We start from the raw sequence: 19414 nt of genomic DNA on the forward strand, positions 1-19414 counted from the left end.
GTTTCCCCCCTCTTGTCAATAACGCCTGGAGGGAGGCAACTGGGACTGTGGAGAAGTAGGGGCTTTTTTTAACCCTAATCTCCCACCACAGTCCCAGTCCGGCTCTCTGGGACGGCCCTCTGCCCGGAGGGGGGAACTTCCATTGACTGCAGCTGGAGTCCTTCCCCACTCAAGGCAAACAGCGTGAGTGAGATTGCAGCCATAAGCTGGGTAGGGTTTAAGGGACACCCCAAAATTCAACCAGAAGCCCCATTTGAACAGGAATATAGGGACACAGGAAGCTGCCACATACTGAGTCAGACCCTTGGTCCATCTCAGTATTGTCTGTACTGACTGGCAGCGGCTTCTCTACAGTCGCAGACAGGAGTCTCTCTCAGCCCTGTCTTGGAGAGGCTGCCAGGGAGGGAACCTGGAACCTTCTGCATGCAAGCAGGCAGGTGCTCTGCCCAGAGAGGCTCCATCATCCCCTAAGGGGGATATCTTACAGTGCTAACACAGGCAGTCTCCCATCCAAACACAAACCAGGGCAGAGCCTGCTTAGCAAAGGGGGCCATTCATGCTTGCTACCACATGGCCAGCTCCCCACCAAGGTCCATCTAGTCCCGCATCCTGTGTCCCACAGCGGCCAACCAGTGTCTGCTGGAAAGACCACCACAGGGCTTGAAAGCCATCAAACCTGCGCTTCCTCCAACAACACACACAACTGGAATTCAGTTATATACAGCCTCTGAACATGGAGGCTCCATTTATATGGCCATAGTAGCTGAATGAGTTATTGCTGGTGAGGCGGAACAGCAAGAAAGGACTATACCTTCATGATGAGCTTCTGGGCTTCCCAGAGACATCTGGCTGGCTACTATCGGAAGCAGGATGCCGGGCTTGATAGGCTTCAGACTGATAGGAACATAGGAAGCTATTTTATACTGAGTCGGACCCTTGGGCCTGTCTAGCCTAGTACTGTCTAACACTGACTGGCAGCAGTTCTCCAAGGCTTCAGGCAGGAGTCTTTCCCAGGCCTGCCTGGAGATGCTGCCAGGAATTGAACCTGGGACCTTCTACATGCAAAGTAGGTGCGACGGCCCCATCCTGATCCCATCCCGAGCTACGGCCCCATCCTCATCCAGGAGGGATTTTCTTATGTTCTTAGGGAAACGAGAAGGGATGATACTTTTCTTGTGGTAGCAAGCATGTCTCGTCACCTTAGCTAAGCAGGGTCTGCCCTGGTTGGAGCAGAAGGTTCCAACTTCCCTCCCTGGCAGCATCTCCAAGATAGGGCTGAGAGAGACTCCTGCCTGCAACCTTGGAGAAGCCGCTGCCAGTCTGTGTAGACAATACTGAGCTAGATAGACCAAGGGTCTGACTCAGTATATGGCAACTTCCTCTGTTCCTACATTCCTGTGATCTGCAAGCAGTGGCAGAAGCTGAAACAGAATTCTGGCGTCCCTCCTTGGTCCCCTCCTTTGGCTCCCGGACACAGCAGTTGCTGTTAAAAAGAATTATGTCAAGTAGCACTTCTGATCGCCAGCGTTATTCTGCACGGCCAAAGCAATTTCCTACACCCACTTCACCAATAAATCACAACCAAAGCCAAACACGGACGGGAGGTTTAAAAAAGCGCGGTCCCTCTGCTTAGGGGACGTGATGCCATTAAAGCGGTGAAGGAGGAGTTGATGGCTATTGCCCCAGAAAAGGGGGCTCCTGTGCAACTGAATGCTCCCCTCTTCTGTGAACAGAAGGACCCTCCAGAAAAACAACCCCGTGTGCAGCCTTCTCTTGCTTCAGAGGAGAGGGCAGCAGAGGCACCGTGGGGCTTTTGTAATCCAGCCATCCCTCGCCAAGCGCAAGGGTTCCACTCCGGGAAAACCTCACCATTGGCGGATTAGGCGGTTGGCGAGCCATTGAAATCAGTGGCAGACAGGGGGTTAGGGGACTCACGGTTGCAAAAGGACCACAAAACACACTTAAAAATAGAATAAAAATCCCATGGACTTTTATGCACAGCAGGTTTTAGCATGAGTTTATGGAGAGGCTTTACTGCAAACTTGAAGCTGTTCCAAAAAAACGCCGCAAATAGTGGGTTTTTTTAAACCTCGGATATAAATCGGGCTACACTCTAATGCACAGTGAAAAACCCGATTTGTGTGTGAACTGCTCCCCGATAACTCACAGAGATTTCAGGGTAAATCTAGCTGATATATGAACACACTCCCTCCATTCTGGAGGAGATGAGAATTAACAGGCTTCAAAAGGAGAGCCAGCGTGGTGTCGTGGTTAGAGTGCTGGACTAGGACTGGGGAGACCCGAGTTCAAATCTCCATTCAGCCACGATACTAGCTGGGTGACTCTGGGCCAGTCACTTCTCTCTCAGCCTAACCTACTTCACAGGGTTGTTGGGAGGAGAAACTTAAGTATGTAGTACACTGCTCTGGGCAGGGGTAAATTCTGCTGGATGATGGGTTCTCACCACCCTCAGCCATGTGGCCTTTGTCGCTAGGGATGATGACGTTCTCATCCAGTAATGGAAGTGGGGGCCCATGGTTGAGAACCTTTGCCTTGGCAGGAGCATTCTACCATCTTCACTCTCCCGGAGAAAGCATGTCTCTTCTCCGATGGCAGCCAAAACCACATATCTAGGCCCCATCCAAAAACAAAGACACGTCCCAAAATAAAACTACTGCTTTAGCTGCATGCAAATTTAATTGACCACTCACAACTCAACTGTATAATTTATATGAAAAAGAGATCTTAGCCAAAGTACAAACAAAATACAAATAAAGATCCAACAGAAAATACTGGAGAATAATCCGAAGGAGGGGAGAAGGAGACTTAATTAGGCGACGGACTCACACATCATACCTTTTGTGTTACTCAATGTTACGGAGGGAGAGAGACACACAGCTTAGACTGCAACAGCATCGTGTGTTAGCCGCACGTCTAGTTAGCATTGCGTTTGTGTGGTCTCATTGAGACCTGGCATCCGCGAAGAGATTCTTCACCCAGATCTAAACAGCCTCCCTCAAAAGGAGGTGTGCAAAGTTTGCCCCTGGTAACCCAGAGCATGATATCGAGCATAATGAGCTTGGAAAATCTAGGCCAGTCACTTAGCATTAGTAAGCTAAGCATGTCAGCATGGGTCCTGAAGACGTCAAATCCTCAAGCTCTACTTTAGGGACAAATTGGCAGTGGTGTGCGTGTGTGTTTTATTTTGGGCTGGGTAACGCTTCTTGAAAAAAATCTCTCCCACCCGTGGGAAGAAGTGGGGGGGAGACATCTAGTTTGATTAAGGCTCCTCCTGGGATTAAAACAAATTAACAACGCTGCACTGAATGCCAAAGGAATACTGCAGGTTTTCCTTTGGATAGACCCTGCCAATCTTCTGGGCTGGCAAAACACATGTCATCCCAGAGTTCTCAAAATAAATATAGCATGCAGTAAAGACTTTTCCCCCCTACCATTTTCTTTTTAAGGACACACTCAACACAGCTGATCAAGAAAGTAAAAGGCAGCCCTGATGCATGCGGAAAGGAGAATCCCTAACACCACCTGGGGAGGGGGAGAGACAATATTAACTCAATGTCAATACAAGCTCAGAGCAGAGAGAGATGCAGCCCCCTTTCCCGCCCTCCAACTCTTGCTGCAGGAAGAAGGAACAGCACGTTTTGGAAAGTGTTTGGAATGACCAGGCCCATCACCTCTCCCCTTATCAGCCCGCCTCCTTCAGGAAAAGACCAGCCGGAAGAGAAGTACATCTGGCCAGATCCTGCACAGGAGCTGAGCTATGAGTCAATACCAAATTGATGGACTACCCGTCCCACTTGAACCAGGTCCACTGCCTCTGGTCTCCTGACCACCCAGGACCTTCTGGGCTCTGACAGAACACATGGCAACCAGATAACAACAGGCCCTGCTTGAGGACCGAAGAGCTCAACTGAAGCTTGGGCATTGCAGGATTGACCCCTGTGGTCCCAGGGAAATCTCCGGGGTCCTGATGCACCTGAACTGGACTAGCTACCTGGAATCAGCTCTCTGTGTTCAAGGCCCCCGTCCTGCACCAGCATTTACTTGTCAAGTCCTTGGGAGACGAGCTCCCTGTAGGAGGGATTCCCAGTTGAGTTGATGACAATTCCCATAATGGCCTCTGACCACTGCAGCTGGGGATTATGAGAGCTGTAGTCAACCACCTTGGGGATTCGGTTACAGCGAACAGTGCTTGGGACCCAGTACTGGGAGGACCATGAGCTTCCATACCTCCTTCTTTTGAGGCAATTTTGTGCATGCCTCCTACTGAGTTAGAGGTGGTGGTGACTGGGTGGGAAACCACACTCGTGGTAGCGAGGGTGAACTGTCTCCTTCGCTAAGCAGGGTCCACCCTGGTTTGCATTTGGGGAGGTGACTACGTGCGAGCACGGCTTGCGGCAAACTATTCCCCTTAGGGGATGGGGCCGTAGATCAGTGGTAGAGCACCTGCTCTGCATGCAGAAGGTCCCGGGTTCACGTCCCGGCTGCATCTCCAGGTAGGGCTGGGAAAGACTCCTGCCTGGAGTCTTGAAGAACTGCTGCCAGTCTGAGTAGACAAGACTGAGCTAGATGGACCAAGGGTCTGACTCAGGATGAGCTTCCTATATTCCTATGTAATGGGGAATCTGGCCTTTTGGGCTATGGTGCAGAATGCTCTCCCCGCAAGGAGGCACATCTGGCATCTGCCTTATGTCTTTGGGGCATGAGCAAAGACTTTCATTTACGCAAACCTCTTAAATGTTGCTCAGACTAGTCTTTAATGTTCTCCAATTCGGTTTTTACTTCCCTGCAGTTTTACATCTTTTGATAGAACTGTTTGTCCTAGCGGCTTTATTGCTCTATTTGGACAGCACGGGAGCCACCCTGGGAGGGATCAGGCTGAAGAGCAGAAGATACAGCTGGGAAGACAACAAAGCAGTGACCCTGGCTGGCCTCTGTTCCAGAGAGGTTCCCCTCAAGCCTTGCACAGAACCCAAGACCGTCACGTTCTCCCCAAGTCTTGCCCATACAGATGGGGCTCAGGAATCCCCAGATGCTGTTAGCGACACAACTCCCATAATCTCCAGCTGCAGTGGCCCTTGGCAGGGAACGATGGGAGTTGTGGTCAACATCACCTGGGAATCGCAGTTACAGGCAACACGGCCCAGGGTAAATGGACAACAGCCGAAGTGCAGGATCCTGTCACGGACCTTGGCGTAACCTTAAAAGGGGATAGGGAAATCAAGGCAGCACGCCATCGATGTATATACATCTCCTTGGCCAGTCATCCAGAAGGCACAGCTGTCAAACTCCAACAGCTTTCTTGTACCGACAGCAGTGACGGTAAGAGAAAGACAAGACGGCGGCCATGAGAGCTCTCCAGAGAGAAACCCCGCAGCCAGTCAGCATTTGCAGAGATGCCGGGAAAGCATTAGCAGGCAGGCTCCTGGTTTCATTGGCCTCGGGAGGATTTTGTCAGAGTCCCCCCTCCCTTTCCCCTCAAGGCATCCATCTCTCCATTTCAGATCAGCAGCACTACCAGCCTGGGCCCGTTCACTGCCCGAGGCGAAAAGACTCTGCCACCAGCACCACCTCCCTGTCGCCTTTTTCCTCTGACAGCAGGAGCACAACCAAGATGGCACTGAGCAGGGGCACAGAGAGCAGCCTGCCTAGAGGGGCCACTCCTCCACCCAGGGCAAGTGCAACAGGAAACTGGAACCCCGGCCGCCATCTTGGGAGATGTTTCTGGACGGACTGCCAACTCTGACTGAACTGAAGCTCTTTTTGGAGGTTCTTTTTTAAACAAGAAAAAAAGAATTCACGTTATCAGACAATTGACACTCCAGAGCGATGGAGAGTCTGTCTGCAGTTGCCACCAGCTGGTCTGGTGGCTACTCAGACCAGGGCCTTCTCCCTGAGGCTTTGGAATACATTCCCTGACAAACATAAGAGCTTCCCCATCTCTGACAGCTTCTAAAAGGGCTAAGATGTATTTATTCAGCCAGGCTTTTAATTAGCCTTCAGAATTCGCCATTGTTTTAAAATTTTTCATTTAAAAAAAAAAAATCTGTGGTGCTTGATTGTAAACCACCCAGGTGGGGTTACATAGGAACATAGGAAGCTGCCATATACTGAGTCAGGCCCTTGGTCCATCTAGCTCAGTATTGTCTTCACAGACTGGCAGCAGCTTCTCCAAGGTTGCAGGCAGGAATCTCTCTCAGCCCGATCTCAGAGATGCCGCCAGGGAGGGAACTTAAACCTTCTGTTCTTCCCAGAGCGGCTCCATCCCCTGAGAGGAATATCTGACAGTGTTCACACTTCTAGTCTCCCTTTCATATGCAACCAAGGTGGACCCTGCTTAGCTTAAGGGGACAAATCATGCTTGCTAGGTACCACAAGACCACAGTTGGGTTGCCAACTGTCCCTCATTGGAGCGGGATGTCCCTGTTTCCTGTGGGAAAATGCTCGACCCGTTCGGGACTCAATTTCTCCCACTTTTTGACTTTATTTACTTTGTCTTTAAAAAACCAACAACTTCTAAAGCTGTCGCTGTGCAGTGACAAGAGCTCCGCCCACCTCCCAAACTACGACAGATGAGGTCGGGGCAGGCGCACTGAAGATAGGTGGGAGAGAAGGCATCGAATGAGCTCCTCCCCCGGTCCCGCCTTCCTCCCAAATGAGGCAGATCGGGCCGATTTCAGGCCTCTGTGCATGCGCGCGCATGCGCAGAGGCCTGAAATTGGCCCGATCTGCCCCATTTGGGAGGAAGGCGGGACCGGGGGAGGAGCTCCTTCACCGCCTTCTCTCCTGCCTGTCTCCAGCACGCCAGCCCCGACCTCACCTGTCATAGTTTGGGAGGTGGACGGGACCCTCTTGGAAACTCAGCGGATGCTAGCCCGCCTTGCCGACTGGGTGAGACAGACAACAAGTCACATCCAGAATTGGCAACTGGTACATTCCCAGGCAGAGAGCCTTCCACTCACTCCCGCTGGCGCCCTGCCTTGCCTTCTGCTTGAGCATGACAGGATGTCTTCCTCCAGAGTGTTTGGGTTGCAAGCGGTTGAGTTCCAGAAATCCAAAGTTGCCCTTCTTGGGTGCAAAAAGCATTTTTTAAAAAATCTAAAAAGGCCATGGGAGGATAGAAACATGAGCCAACAGATCGCCACTCTGGCATTCATTTGACTTTGCCACTTAACTGCACATCATCAAGACTGAAGAATCTCTGGAGTAATGTATGGAAAAGATTCTTAGCAGCAGATTCTAGAAACGTGACACATTTTTAACGGGTGCTACTAGTGGATATATGCAGCACCGGCTTCGGTTTCTGCAGCCGACTGCTGATGGGATTTCTTCCCCTTTTAATTAGCAGCACCAGGCTGTGGCTGTTTTATAAGGGATAGCTTTATAGCTGCTCCAAATTTTCTGAAAGAGAGAGAAAAATAGGGAGCGACATTTGGGTTTTTAAAATCTTGTCCTGATAGGAGAAAAATTATATCCAGCAGCAGATGCTGGATATCTCACCTCTCCTTTGCAATGCAATTTGGCTGCATACCTTCTGCAGCCTCCTGGTTTCAATGAATTATGACAGGCCTAGCTCCTGCACAACAAAAAGCAGAAGGGAACATAGGAACATAGGAAGCTGCCATATACTGAGTCAGATCATTGGTCTCTCTACCTCATTATTGTCTTCACAGACTGGCAGCGGCTTCTCCAAGGTTGCAGTCAGGAATCTCTCTCAGCCCTATCTTGGAGATGCTGCCAGGGAGGGAACTTGGAACCTTCTGCTCTTCTCAGAGCGGCTCCATCCCCTAAGAGGAATCTCTTCCAGTGCTCACACATGAAGTCTCCCATTCATATGCAACCAGGGCAGACCCTGCTTAGCTAAGGGGACAAGTAATGCTTGCTACCACAAGACCAGCTCTCCTCTCAAACGAATGTGTGGTTCTTTGTTCAGTCACCTCCAGTCTTCTGCTCAACCCAGAAAGCAATCATTATCCAGAAGCTGGTCTTGTGGTAGCGAGCATGAATTGTCCTCTTTGCTAAGCAGGGTCTGCCCTGGTTTGAATTTGGATGGGAGGCTAGCACTGAAAGACGTTCCCCTCCGAGGATGTGGCCACTCTGGGAAGAGCACCTGCATGCTTTCAGTATATGGCAGGTTCCTATGTTCCTATGGCAGCTTTATCTGCCCCACTCTGGCCTATTAATGCAAAGAGGCGTCTGTATTAACGGAAGGTCTAGGACCAACAAACGGAAATACTTTTTCACACAACGCGTGATCCACTTGCAGAACTCTCTGCCACAGGACGTGGTGACAGCCAACAACCTGGATGGCTTTAAGAGGGGTTTGGATAACTTCATGGAGGAGAGGTCCATCAATGGCTACTAGTCGGAGGGCTATAGGCCACCTCCAGTCTCAAAGGCAGGATGCCTCTGAGTAGCAGTTGCAGGGGAGTAATGGCAGGAGAGAGGGCACGCCCTCAACTCCTGCCTGTGGCTTCCAGCAGCATCTGGTGGGGCCACTGTGCGAAACAGGATGCTGGACTAGATGGGCCTTGGGCCTGATCCACCAGGGCTGTTCTCATGTTCTTAACAGAGGAAGCTGCCATATACTGAGTCAGACCCTTGGTCTATCTAGCTCAGTATTGTCTTCACAGACTAGCAGCGGCTTCTCCAAGGTTGCAGGGAGGAATCTCTATCAGCCCTATCTTGGAGATGCTGCCAGGGAGGGAACCTGAAGTGCCTTGAAATCCCCCACCCCCGAGTTACAGTACTACCTGCATATACTTCATAACCTTGTGGGTTTCCAAATCATTGTGTGTAAATCTTTGTAGATATATCATGTACAAACAACCACTTTGTATATAATTGTGCTTTGGCAACGTACTGTATGCTTTGGTAGTTTGTTGGTTCAATAAAAAAAATCTTGTCCTATTTAAAATAAAATAAAATCTTGTCCTATCTTGGAGATGCTGCCAGGGAGGGAACTTGGAACCTTCTGCTCTTCCCAGAGCGGCTCCATCTCCTGGGGGGAATATCTTACGGTGCTCACATGAGGTGACTCCATGGGCCAACAAGGAGTCAGGACCAGTGTTCCTTGTAATGGGGATTTCCAGGTATTGATGACTACCAGAGTCTTCTGCTTTCTTCCCTTTCAGCATAAGCACGTGGAGTGTGCCCGATCTCTTATCGGCAGGGGAGGAGGAAGAGAGGGGATGTGCGTGTGTTTTTAAGAGGTGTGGAAAGGCAAGGGATGGCAGCGAAATGGCTAGAAGGTGGATGAAGAAAAGGAAGGAGAGTAGGAGTGGAGCAGAAGCGAAGCAGAGCCGTCTGCTCTGGAGCTCTGCAGGGCAAACTAAACTGGGAGGGCCTCTCCTCCCAGGCCTCTTAAAGGCTCTCCGACTAATTCAAATATGTCCTGCCTCTCTGGAGCATGCTGGGGAGGATAACCCACGTGAGATGTCCTCACCCAGCAGCTGAGAAGGGCAAGTTCTGGGGTGGTGCAGCGTTCCGACAGAGGACACGCTCCGCCATGCAACAGGGAAACAGAACAGAGCAAGGTCGCCTAAGACAGCACAGGGGTGGGAAAATGTTGGCTCCGTTTATCAGCCAGACAAAATGTTTTACCTGTCAAGCTATGCTGGTACATTGCTCATTGGGACTTTCCCCACTCGTCAGGCACCATTCTTCATTCATCACAGACTAGCAGATTTCTGCAGCCCCTGTGCCTAGTCCAGCACTCTGTTTTCAAAAGCAGCGAGCTGGAGGGTTCTGGAAGCTCACCGGCACTGGCCCCCAGCATCCTGACCATGGCAAGTCACAGTCGGAGGTAGGACTAAGCCACAATGTGAACAGGCACAGAGAAGCATCCGATGCTGGCTTGAGATTCTCATTTGCAGACAAGCCTGGTTTGCACAGCAGCTTCAAGTTCAAACAAACTGGCATATGGGGGTCAGAGGGAGGGTGCCGAGACAAGCAAGAGGGGAGGAAGGGTGATATATCTTCCTATTTCGCTGCGGCCCGATAGAGTACCAGCGGGGATTCGAACCAGCAACCTTCTGCTTGTCAGTCAAGCATTTCCCCGCTGTGCCACTTAAGAGCCCGTCAAAGGCAGGAGTTGACTTTTGCCCCTGCCCTCGAGAGGGAAGGGCAGGGGGAAATGTCAAATCCTGCCTTGCATGGAGACAGCAGGCAGGCACCTTCCCGACCCACTCATTGAGGCTCTTTTGTGCCACTACCTGAGGAGATGCATCACTGATGATGCTCCTCTCCGAGGAAGCTCTGAATACCAATACGGAGATACGAAAACCGAGACGACAAATATTTATATTTTTCAACAAAAGTTTCCAAGGTGCTTTACATAGATATAAATAAATCAATAAAATGGCTCCCTGTCCCCCAAAGGGCACATAACCTAAAAAGAGAAATACCAGCAGCAGCCACTGAAAGGATGCCGTACTGGGGGTGGATAGGACCAGTTGCTCTCCCCCTGCTAAATGCAAGAGAATCGCCACCATCCCAAGGTCTCAGCAGGGACAGTTTTCCAAAGCTCTGATCAGTCAGCTCCTGAGCTGCTGTATTTAAAGTTATGCCTGTAATTTGTTCAATCCAATAAATAATATACAATAGCAGTCACTTAACTGGCCTGGATGTTCAGAGTAGGCCCACAGAAATAATAGTAGTTCAATTACCGTGCGATCCTAGGCAGGTCTGCTCAGAAGGACATCCCGTCAAGTTCAACAAGGCTTACTCCCAGGGAAAGCGGGCATTTTGCACAGCCTTGACTTCTTTTAACAGAACCTCCCAAATTATTGCATCCATCTAAGTGGGGGGTGTGGCCATGGAGGTTTTGCTGTTGGCAGGAGGTGCTTATGGGTATGGAGTGCCTGCACTTCTGAATTTGCGACTACATTACTGCTCAACCACACACACACCCCAATGATAATTACGTCTGTGTTTTTTTTTTAAAAAAACCAGTAAGTAAGTAAGTAATAGCAACCGCTGCCTCTAACATAGTAATACAGCACCTAGGAAGGTGGGAGCAGCAGAAAGCTAGGTGAGCTTAGGAGCGCCCTCCCCTGCTCTCTGCCTCCACTGCTGCAGCTCCTTCCTGGAAAGCATCATGGAGGAAGGAGGTAGCTGCTGAGATCTGGGGCTCTGAGCCATTCACGGGGGGTGGGGGGACAGCATGTGGCCCCATGGGTCACCCCCACTTGGTATTCTCCAATCAGAAAGTTTCAACCTTGCCCCCATTACTCACAACAGCGAGAGAGACGCCTTCAGAGTGTCTGCAATGCTGGATTCTGGACCCTTGGGTTCTGCCTTGCTTATTTGCATTTTATTGCACTGGTTCATTACACCTCTCTTTTTGTTTTTGTTTTTGTTTTGTAAGCCGCCTTGGCAAAAGTGGCAGGATATCCACGTTTTACAACAAATAAATACATTCCTAAGTCTTTTATCGTTCTTATTATTACTTGTCTCTCTACTATTATTGCCGCCATTGCATTATTTATTATTACTACTACTTTTGTTTTTATTCGTTATCATTATTATTATCATCAGCCATCTCAGATAAAATAACGCACCGGTTTCAAGCACCTCCCTCTCAACGCCTTTTCGGTCCCCAGAGCTATAAGCCGCAGGGCTGCATTTAACATTTCGCTTTGCTATTATTATCCCGCAAATAATTAATACAGGCAACCATCGGTCTCGTGGAGGCGCAGGTAACTTGCATGGTTTTTAATTTGCATAACTGAAGCACCTTGTCACTATGGTGATGGATGCTATAAAAACCCAAAGTCTCCTCACAGGCAGGCAGGGATGACTCAGCCCCTTGTTGTCCTCGTCCGTCCGTCCCCATCACCCCGCCTCTGGGCACCCAAGAGGCTGATGCTTCATGCATCTCACTAGCCAAAGAATATGCCCAATGGGGGTGGGGGGGAGTGAAAAAGGGGGGGTTCCACTTTAGTCAACATCTGCCAGGGTCACTGCTCACCACCCATACCCATAACATCGTTTCCATAGTAACTAAAACGGAGAAGCATCCGAAATAAAAATAGCCCCACTGTGCCGAAAATAACCAGCATGTGTCATAAGCAAAGGCTACACGCCTAACTGCCAGAGATATTTTTACTACCCCTTGTATTGCGAAGGCCTGGTTGCAGTCGTAGCAATGAGGCGGCGATGAACTTCTGCCAGGCCAGACCTGGAGGCAATAAAAACCATCCAACGCCCTTCAACGGCGTCACACTCTCCTCCACATAAAAAGATGCCATTACGAGAACATTGGATCAGCAAAAGTCTTTTTTTTTTTTAAAATTGGGGCCAACTGGTAGTTTCTAGAGAGGACGTAGGTTTCTGGGTTTAACAGAACTCTTCATCAAGGAACTAACAAGCATCGAGCTTTATTGGAAGCTTACATACTATTAAAACCCGTAGTTGGTCCGATAATAAATGTAGCCAGGGGCACTGTTTGGGAAGAAAGATTACTCTCTCTTCCACATCCCACGTACCGGAGAATGCAATTATTCTTCAGTGTTGCCGGCAGGAATCTCTCTCAGCCCTTTCTGGAGATGCCAAGGAGGGAACTGCGGACCTTCTGCAGGCATGCAGGCGCTCTTCCCAGAGTGGCTCCATCTCCAGAGGTGAATATCTTACAGTGCTCATATGTGGTATCCCATTCAAGTGCAAATCAGGGAAGATCCTGCTTAGCAAAGGGGATACTTCATGTTTGCTATGGTGCAGCGGGGAAATGCTTGACTAACAAGCAGAAGGTTGCTGGTTTGAAGCCCTGCTGGTACCTATACTGGGCAGCAGCAATATAGGAAGATGTTGAAAGCCATCATCTCATACTGTGCAGGAGGAGGCAATGATAATCCCCTCCTGTATTCTACCAAAGAAAACCACAGATCTCTGTGGGCACCGGGAGTTGAAATCGACTTGACAGCACCCTTTACCTTACCACAAGATCAGCTCTCCAGAAAACATTGATTTTCTGCCAGTTTAAGCATCCTGGCTTTCTCCCACAGAACCCTGGGAGCAGTGTTCCCTCTAACAGGGATTCCCAGATGTTGTTGACTGCAACTCCCAGAATCCCCAAGCAAAAGCTGTTGTAGCTGGGGATTCTGGGAGTTGTAGTCAACAACATCTGGGAATCCTTGTTAGAGGGAGCACTTCCTGGGAGCTCTAGTTTGATAAAGGCCTTGAGAACTCTCAAGTGGAGACCCCAAGCCCCACCTCACAGACCTTCAGTCCTCAGTCATTTGAGCTGGGTGACTCTGGGCCAGTCACTTCTCGCTCAGCCTAACCCACTTCAAAGGATTTGTTGTGAAAGAGAAACTCAAGGATGTAGTACACCGCTCTGGGCTCCTGGGAGGAAGAGCGGGATAGAAATGTAAAAATAAATAAACAAATAGTGTCTTGTGCTCACCAAAGTTCTGCTTGACACCTTGAGCCAGAATGTTGCACAAGAAAAGTGGAACTAATCCGGTGAAAACTGCTGCAAACCAGCCATTATGTAAATTCTCACCCAAGCACTTGTGCCACAGGGCTGGCACTTGTTCTCTCTTAGTTCTCTGGATCCAACCCAGTGCATTTTGGATGATCGTTTGGCACAAATCACCATCCTCAACCCCACTGGCCCTAACTAAGAGGACATCTCCGGAAAACCTAAGAGGACAGCTCTAACATAACCTGTCCTCCTCACTTCCAAAAACCTCTTGCTGGCTTCTGCAGTGACAGCCTTTCCGTTCAAAACCAAAGCTAAGCCAACACTTTGAACTTTGCTGCATCTGAGCCCGCACAGGACCGTTCTAAGATCGGTCATCTTCCGTCAGCAGGAGAACTGCAGATGCCCCGAAAGTGTGCGGAAAAGGAGAATATAGGAGAGGAGAGCTGGTCTTGTGGTAGCAAGCATGACTTGTCTCCTTAGCTAAGCAGGATCCACCCTGGTTGCATATGAATGGGAGACTTGATGTGTGAGCACTGGAAGAGATTCCCCTTAGGGGATGGAGCCGCTCTGGGAAGAGCATCTAGGTCCCAAGTTCCCTCCCTGGCAGCATCTCCAAGATAGGACAAGATTTTAGGGCTGAGTGAGATTCCTGCCTGCAACCTTGGAGAAGCTGCTGCCAGTCTGTGAAGACAATACTGAGCTAGATAGACCAGTGGTCTGACTCAGTATATGGCAGTTTCCTATGTTTCTATGTTCCTAATAAAAACCATTAACAGTCGCCCTGGCTTGCAGCACTGTGTATGTTCCACAAACTCCCAGTCATAAAAACAGAAGGCAATTTGCTGAAGAAGAAAAAATAGTAGTGACCTTCCCAAAGCCCAGTGGGGCGGGGCGGGGCGGGGCCACCATATGGCCTGGCTGTAATTTGTTATTCAGGTATCTATAACTCCACCAGTTAGCTGAGCTAGAAACACCAGCGGGAGACATTTTTAACCCATGGCTTAGCAGATGTTCTGCCAGTTGGTTGGTTTGAGAAGATGCACTTCTTGCATGTGCTGAATTGCTGAAAAAAAGTTATTTTTTATTTTAAAAAATCAGCTAAAAGAATGCAGAGGCAAGGTAATCCTAGACAAGCTTACTCAGAAGTGAGTCTCACGGGGGTTTCATGGGCCTTAGTGCCAGGTATGTGTGCCAAGGACACGACTTCATCGCTGCTTCTTTTTCTTGGCCTCTTCCTATGTTTTTAAAAGCCACGGCCACAATGTGTTCGTTTTCTCTCTCTCTCTCTCTCTCTCTCTCTCTCACACACACACACACACACAGAGGATCTAGACAGGAAGGAAATGCATCATAATACATGCATTTGTCCTGCTGGGGAAGTGGTAGAAAAGAATTGCAAATGCAGACTAGAGCACTAGCTTTAGACCTGACCTTTTGAAAACCCAGCTGGCCAGACTTTCCAGTCATTGTTAAAATGCTTCTACAAAAGCAAAAACAAAACCCCCTCCATTTATTAAACCTGCTGTTTAAACAAAACCACCAAGAGCAGAGAAATGTTTTCCCCTCATTCCTGAAATCCTTTAAAAAAAAAAAGAAATACTCCCCCACAACCTCCTTTAAAACATCAGGAAAATTCAAGTTTTGCCAAAGAAAACTATTCTTTAACCCTCCTATGCATATACCAGCCCCCAGGGGGTATTTTAAAGCAACACAGACCAATGTAGCCCATGCTACGCAAAATTATACATCTTCTCCAACAATCAAGGGGTGGGTTTTACTAAAGTGTTCCAGCCATTCCTTTCTTTTTACCTTTTAAATTTTAGTATTTCACCAAAAGATCACTGTAGTCAGACTCAACTCAAACGTGTGGAGGAGAAACTGACAGCCCAACCGATGTAGGAGAAATCTAAATGGACCAAAGAAATGCATTAAACAATGACTTCAACAAACAAACAAAAATGAAATGTGTGTTAACCAAACTCTAATTTAATAACACCTTCTATGTAGCAATGCAGCACTTAAGATACGGGCTTCATTCAGTTGTGTTGTTAATTCATACTTTCAGGCATTTTGCGCTGAAGATAAAAATACACGCACAAGCAGTTTGAGACCCCTCCTTGGGATGAACAATGGGAATCATTACAGACCCAGACATAACGGACCATATAATTGCCACACTACAAACAAGACGCCTTCACACACACACACTTAATTTTTTTGGTTTTGTTTTATATTCAGGCAAAGTAATTGTCAAGTGTGCGTCTCTGTCTTTCCAAGCAGGACTGGTGCCAGGTGCTTGTTGACAGATTCACGAGGCTCACCGCTCCCGTTTTGCTCCGAGAAGGAAAAAGCAAACCCAAGACAAGTCCTCTGAACATGCAAAACATTGCACCAGCCCCAAAGGCAAAACAGGGTGCGGGGGGGAGGGGAGCCTTGGAAGGGCAATCAAACTGGAAAGCGGTGGGGAGACAGGGGAGGACCCTGAGCTGGAGTCGTAAACATTTCTTTATCATTATTTTAAAATACATTTTTAAGCAATGGAAAAACATGCTACAAATGTCTGTTAACAAACCTCGACTGACAAGCTGCAGCTAGAAAGCTCTCCATCTGCTCTCCTGGCTATATTTACTTTTGCCAAGCAACAAGTCATTTAAGGATGTACCCAGTCGATAGTTTTCCATGACAAAGGATCCTTTGCTGCCTTCCTAGCCACCTGGGAAGGCTGCAGAACCACCAGCATCTCTTCTAAAGCAGCCTCTGTAGTAAACTGGTACCTACCTGTGGGTTTCTCCTCCCCCACCCCGTCCCACCACCACCACCACCACCCTGTGTGTGCTGTGGGTCTCTCTCAGCATGAAGGAGCGAGAGTTAAAGCCAAGAAGCCTGGATTAAAAACCTGCTTTAGCCAGGAAGATTCACCGGGGTAGCCGCAGGGCAAGCCACTTAGCTCCAATCTCCATCTACAAAATCATATCCTCCAAAATTCCCCAGTTAAAGCAAAGGCGGCTTCCATGCTTGCTGGCCCTCTTCTCTGGAACTGCTAACTTGACCTGACTCTCTTGTTTGGAGCCAGACCCTCCAACATTTCGCCCATGAAAAGGACTGTGGATGTGTAGAGAGAGTTGCAGACTACCTAGAATGTGTGGCATATACCTCCCTTTTTATTCCAACATGCATTTGTTCCTTTGCAGTATCTGGGAAAAGAGGTTCTACTAATGGATTCAGACTTGCAAAAACCTTGGAGAACGTGAAGGAACTTTGCTAAGTCAGTTTCAGAACGTGGGCGTTCTACAGAATATGTTCTTTCAATGGGGCAGGAGAACCTTCCTATGTGAATAAGTCATGAATAGTCAGGCTTAAGAATCAGAAGCAAAAAAATTCAGGATTTCACAAAAGGCATTCAGAGTTATGAGCAACAGACCTGCTCCCTACAATTCTGGGACGCCACAAAAACTATGTCAGCCTTGTAAATAAGTTTCCAAAGCTCTGAGACACTGACATTGCTTTACAATTACGGCAAAACAAAACAAGAAAGCCCCACAATTGCTAACTTTTAAATGAAATTAAGGTAAGATTGTTTTTTTCTTGAGAGTGAAGACAAACACAGCATTCCAAGAGCAATCACAGCAAGCATATTCTTAACCCATGGTGCGTACTTCATTTTGCATGGTTTGGTACAGACATAAATACCAGCAAGTCAAATGCTACATCTGCAGGATGCTTTCAATATTTAAGTAGCTGTCATTCCTCAGACTTCTTGCGAATCAGGCAGATAGTCTGCATTTATTTATAAGTGGGGAATTTGCATCTAGGAACACATACATTCAGGGGCTAAGGTGAAGGATGACATATTAAAAAGTCGGAAAACAGGAACTGGTGGCATCTCAGATACTAGCCAATATATACCTGCCACAGCCCAATTCAAACCAAGGCATACTGAAAACCTGTGTAACTTTTTATGAAGTGACAATTATGCAGAGATTTAAAGAGACACCCCCCACCCTGAGACAAGGCAAAAAAAAAAAAAGCATGTGTATGTTTTAAGAGCAGCAATGCTGCTACCAGCTACTCCAACGCTCTTAAAATTCACCTGCCTTCACCTTAAGCTGGAGTCTATTTACAGCCTTCAAACACTAGCTCAAACACTAGACATCTTTGTTGCCACACACTAAATGGGAACTGAAATACATCAAATTAACTCCGTTACCAATTATTCACCTGCAGGACAGGATGGAACAATGCGAGCCCGTTTACAAATTCTTTGGAAAGGCAAGCACGCTGCCCTTGTATTGTTTGGTTCCTGACTAGATGTGTGCAAATTACAGGAACTGAAATGACTCGCAAAGAAAACACAAGCCAGCAGCATGCCTCACTCTTAGCCTTACCAGCTGACAAAAGCCACCATATGGTCGCTCTCCTTTTGCAAATTACCTTTGAAAAGAATCCACTAAGAGCAGGTGTTGATCTGCTTTCTCACGGGCTCTGCAAGCATCCCCTCGCTTGGGCATCCTTCAATAACAAGCCTTTCCGAACCGCGGAAACCTTTGGTCCTTTCAGAAGACACCTTGGGAATTGTCAGAGCCCAACAGCACATCCATGGCCCTTGGAGAGAACGGACCCGTTGGAAGAGAAGGGGCGGGATACCTTTTTCTTTTTTTTAATGCCCGGAAGAGAAAAACGGATTCTCTCTCCTCCATAGGGAACAGTGAGTTACGTTGCCATGGAGAAGTGGGGAGCTGTACAAAACGCAAGAGGTACTTGGAGACAGCAGGACCGGCCCTCTTGCTAGACAGGCTAGAAAGACAGCACCTGGCAGGGGCGATATGGGGCGAGAGATGGGCAAATATACCCACCATCAACTCAAACAACCTAGCTGCACTGGGGACGCAGGCTTCAGGTCTGCATACTACTGGAGCTACAAATCCCACCAGGAGGGAGTCAAACCCAGAGCAAGCAGTGAGGAACATACAACAACAAAAATATCTATATCTCGCTTTTCCACAAAAGTTTCCAAAGTGGCTTACACAGTGGAGCCAGCATGGTGTAGTGGTTAGAGTGCCGGACTAGGACCGGGGAGACCCGAGTTCAAATCCTCATTCAGCCATAATACTAGCAGGGTGACTCTGGGCCAGTCACTTCTCTCTCGGCCTAGCCTACTTCACAGGGTTGTTGTGAAAGAGAAACTCAAGTGTGTACTACACCGATCTGGGCTCCTTGGAGGAAGAGCGGGATATACATGTAATAATAAAAATAGATAGATAAATAAGAGGGATCCCTGTCCCCGAAGGGCTCACAATCTAAAAAGAAACATAAGATAGACACCAGCAACAGTCACTGGAGGTACTGTCCTGGGGGTGAATAGGGCCTGTTACTCTCCCCCTACTAAATAAAAGAGAATCACCATGGTAAAAGGTGCCTCTTTGTCCAGTTGGTGGCGGGCAAGCCAGCTAGCGCCGGGAGGAAGTGACAGGCCGGCAGGCAGAGGGCCAAATTTGAGCAGCCCTGCTCTAAGGCATGCGCACACAAGTTTTTAAATGCCCGCTCGGTTCATTATAGATCAGGATGCATCAGGAAGGTCCCACTCTGAATGCATGTGCGCGCGCACACACACACACACACACACACACACACACACACACACACACACACACACACTGCCTTGAGACTGTCGCCCAGAACAAAACTCATTCCATGCCCAGATGAAAAAAATTAGAGGGAACACACTGAGGGGCTCCGTGACACCTGCAGATCTAGAATAAAATGGGGGGGGCGTGACGACTACACAGAGAGCACTAAACCCCCTCAGGAGCTCCAGCGCAGAAGCATAGAGCCCCCTTGGCACAAGCACCTGCAGCCAGAAGTGAACCTCTTCCACAACTTGGGTCAGATAAATGAGCAAATTCCGCTTGCTGGTTTGGACAAACTTCCCCTTCTCAAGCACAAGACCGGCGGGGGTGGGGGGGGAGAGAG

General features: G+C 48.6%; 1 protein-coding gene across 11 annotated transcripts in view; it reads right to left on the reverse strand.

Moving 5' to 3' along the window:
- Positions 1 to 19414, reverse strand: part of PITPNM2 (phosphatidylinositol transfer protein membrane associated 2) — a 158532-nt gene that overhangs the window by 97425 nt on the left and 41693 nt on the right. Inside the window, exons 1-2 of one of the 11 annotated variants that reach the window (XM_053280116.1) lie at positions 16017 to 16218; positions 15254 to 15350 (exon numbers count right to left, since the gene is read on the reverse strand). The exons of 8 other annotated variants lie outside the window; for them this stretch is intronic. The gene's annotated coding sequence lies outside the window, so the exon portion shown is untranslated. Of the gene's footprint in view, positions 1 to 15253; positions 15351 to 16016; positions 16219 to 17875; positions 18197 to 19414 lie in introns of those variants that run through there. 2 more of the 11 variants (XM_053280113.1, XM_053280112.1) reach the window with 2 other exon arrangements.

The sequence above is a fragment of the Hemicordylus capensis genome, chromosome 15, assembly GCF_027244095.1.
Source record: "Hemicordylus capensis ecotype Gifberg chromosome 15, rHemCap1.1.pri, whole genome shotgun sequence".
NCBI lineage: Eukaryota > Metazoa > Chordata > Lepidosauria > Squamata > Cordylidae > Hemicordylus > Hemicordylus capensis.